This window comes from Ursus maritimus, unplaced genomic scaffold, assembly GCF_017311325.1.
Source record: "Ursus maritimus isolate PB19 unplaced genomic scaffold, ASM1731132v1 scaffold_36, whole genome shotgun sequence".
Lineage (NCBI taxonomy): Eukaryota > Metazoa > Chordata > Mammalia > Carnivora > Ursidae > Ursus > Ursus maritimus.
The window spans coordinates 15,637,022-15,640,555 of record NW_024426230.1 but is presented as its reverse complement, the minus strand read 5'-3'; the positions used below and the strand labels follow the sequence as shown (position 1 = coordinate 15,640,555).

Below are 3,534 nucleotides of genomic sequence, written 5' to 3'. Positions count from 1 at the left end.
TATATTGGATACAAAGGATTGAAGAGTGCACTGTGAATGGGGCAAAGAAACTAAAGAGTTTCTTACAAACCATATAGGGTCTTACAAGTCATCTAAAAGAGGTTTTCTTTATCCAAAGAACAATGAGATATTATCAAAAGATTTTAAGTGTGTGGAGGGGGTATGGTAACATAATCAAATTAACATTTGCAATATAAAGAACTAATTGAAGGGGTGCTTGGGTGGCTCAGTCAGTTGAGCTTCTGACTCTTGATTTCGGCTCAGGTCATGGTCTAAGTGTCCTGAGATGGAGGCCTACAGCAGGCTCCATGCTCAGTGGGGAGTCTGCTTCAGATTCTCTCCCTCTCTCTCTGCTCCTCCCCCAAGCTTGCACACACTCTCTCTAAAATGCATAAATGAATCTAAAAAAAAAAAAAAGAAAGAAAGAAAAGAAAAAGAACTAATTGAAGAAAGGCTGAGTGAATGCAGATAGTCAGGTCATGCTGACATCATCCAAGCAAAAAATCATGATAGCTTAGATGAGGGTGGTAGTGATTATGGTAGAGATGGAGAAAAAAAGGGGCAAATTCAAATAATATTTAAGAGGAAATTTTGGCAGGATTTGTTAAAGCACTGAATAAAGGGTCACAAGGGAGAGAGAAAGGGTGTCAGGCTTGACCTTGTCCTTTTGGCTTATGCCACTGAATGGTGCCATTCTTTAGATAAGTAACAACGAAAGTAGTGAATTGGAAGAGAAAGATGACAAGGCCAGCTTTCATCTCCGTATAGGTCATAGTCAGAGCACTGGATATGGATCAAATCACCAAGGGGATAGGGAGTGAAGAATGAGAACATTAAAAAACCCCAGGACTGTGCTGAGATAAAATGCAAAGAAGATACAGAAGGAATGGATAGAAATTCAGAAGGAAAAGGATGGGGGTGGGGACACTAACATGGAAACTCAGGGAGGGTAGTTTTCAAGAAGATGGTAGGCATCAGTTTTAAGTGATGGAGAAGCAGCAGAGAGGTCACTGATGAATTTATTGAGTGCTCTACCAGGGCAAAGAATGGGCAGGAAGCTAGATTGTGTGGCTTTAAGTGGGAGTGGGATATACTGAGACAATGAAATTCTGAAAAAATAAAAATGATAATTCTTAAAACCTATTTGGTAATTAAAGGAAGGAGATGAGGTGGTAGTGATGGGGGGACAGGTGGTAAACTAAGGGACTTTATTCATGTGTTGTTTGATTTTTAATCAACGCAAACCTGAAAATATATATATTTTTTAATTAGTGGGGAAAAAATTCCACTAGAGAAAGAAAAGCTAAGCACATAAGATAAAGGATAGTGACAATTCCTGACAGTAAAGATGGGAAGTGAAATGCAAAACACCAGTGCAGAGCTTGGGGTTGGTCATAATGCTTTGAAGAGCCAGAGCTGGTTAAGACATTTATGAAGCTGTGGGTGTGCGGCGTGTGAACGTAAAAGTCTCATTTAATGACAGAGGTTGTGACAGGCAAGATCGGGTAAAGATTTCCTCATTTAAGACAAAAGGAGGCCTCTGACTGTTTCTAAGCAGGGGAATGAGTCAACCACAGGAAGAGATGGAGAAGGAATGCAATCTCTGTAATCGCTACTCTGTGGAACCAGGTGAGCAATAAAGAAGAGACGGCAGGGGGAAAGGACTACTAAGCTGCATAAACTCATTGAAGATTTTTTTTCTATTATTTTGGTTCTTGTGTATCTCATCTCCCAAGTCCACAGCTTTCCACATTTGTCTAGTTTAAATTTGTTCAATAACTCTAGCAGACCAATATTCCCAGATTAAGATTGCTTATTTTGAAAACTAAACATTCACAAGAATATTTGGTTCACGGTCCTAGTTCAGATGTTTTTACTTTTGCCTAGAGAGTTTAGAATAAAATTCTGGAAACCTAGACACATGGAGCTAGAAATTATCTTTTTTTCATAATCCCTTACAATTTCTTCCGTGACAAGAACATAGCAAAATTATATACTTCTAAAAATTGAACTGTTGATTTACTATAAACCCATTTCAGTATTCCACATAAAATTACTTAGAAACATTATTTCTACAATGCCCTTATTATGTTATATGGTGCAATAATGAGGCATGTTCCTTTTCTTTATTGAAAATGTTAAAATATCATATAATTATGGGAATGTATTATTTATTCTCTAGACTTAAATTGATCCTTTTTGATAGTCAGACAACCATACTTTGTGGCATTTACATTGGACTTTGAGTGTAGACAGGAATATGAAATACATTAAAATTAATGAAATACAAATTAAAGAAATATAAATCCACCTTGAGCATAATTTACAATTTCTTTTGTGCTGTGTCTTAGTTCATTCAGGCTGTAAAATATCACAGACTGGGTAGCTTATAAAAAAAACAGAAATTTGAGAGCAACATGCCTACGTTTTATTGTCACCACTAAAACACATAGCTCACCCAGGACTGTCCATCTGTGAAAAAGACACACTGCAGTGGTGGGAAACGCAAAGAGAATGTGAAAGACTACTCTCAGAAATGGGTGGAAGCACAGGCTCAGGGCTTGATCAACAAAACAACTGCTGCATTTCAATAAGGAAAGATATTTCCTACTCCTGCATGGACAAGGATCCCACTTACCCCTCAGTCTCCCAGGTCCTCCTCACCCTTGTATAATGCCAGCACCCAATATGGGAGGCCCTCCCATGATGCCAATGATGGCCCCTCCTCCTCCTGGGATGATGCCAGTGGGACCTGCTCCTGGAATGAGTCTGCCTATGGGAGGCCACATGCCAGTAATGCCAGGGCCCCCAGTGATGAGATCTCCTGCCCATCCCGTGATGGTACCCACGCGGCAAGGAATGACTCAGGATCAGACAGATGAGGAAAGAGGGGGGAGCCTCTTTTATACCCATTTTATATTACTTGTTCTGCTTCCCCAAGAGATCATGGTGCTGTTACTCAGTGTTTTTTTAACAGCAGGACAAGGAAGACGTGTTCCTCCTTCCTATCAAAGAGAGAATAGTTTTGGCAGGAGTAGTGTGATTAAAAAAAAAAAAATTCATTTGTCTTGTGAAATGTGAAAATAAAATTGTCAACTGTTTTAGCTGGAAAAAAAGACAAAACAAAAACCACACACAGAAATTTATTTCTTATAGTTCTGGAGGCTAGCATAGTCTGAAATCAAGGTGCCAGAATGGTCAGCTGAGGGCCTTCTTCCAGTCAGAGATTTGTCATTATATTTTAGGTAAAAGTAGCAAGCTAGCTCTCTGGGTCCTCTCTTGTAAGGGCATAATAACATTCAAGCAGGCTCTGCCCTCCCGACCTAAACACCTCTCAAAGGCCCCACACCTCCTAATACCATTATATTGGGCATTAGATTTTCAATACATGAATATGGGGGGGTATACATACTTTCAAACCATAGCATATTGTAATATATATATTTTTACCTATACCAGTTCCAATGTAAAACGCACCACCACTTCTTCATGCCAAATAAACCTGAATATACTGAACCATACTATTTGCAGGAA

The 3,534-nt window shown here is 39.1% G+C and overlaps 1 pseudogene; it reads left to right on the top strand.

The window, feature by feature from the left end:
• Positions 1–2,343: 2,343 nt before the first annotated feature.
• On the top strand, positions 2,344–3,045 carry LOC103666414 (annotated as a pseudogene).
• Positions 3,046–3,534: the final 489 nt, after the last annotated feature.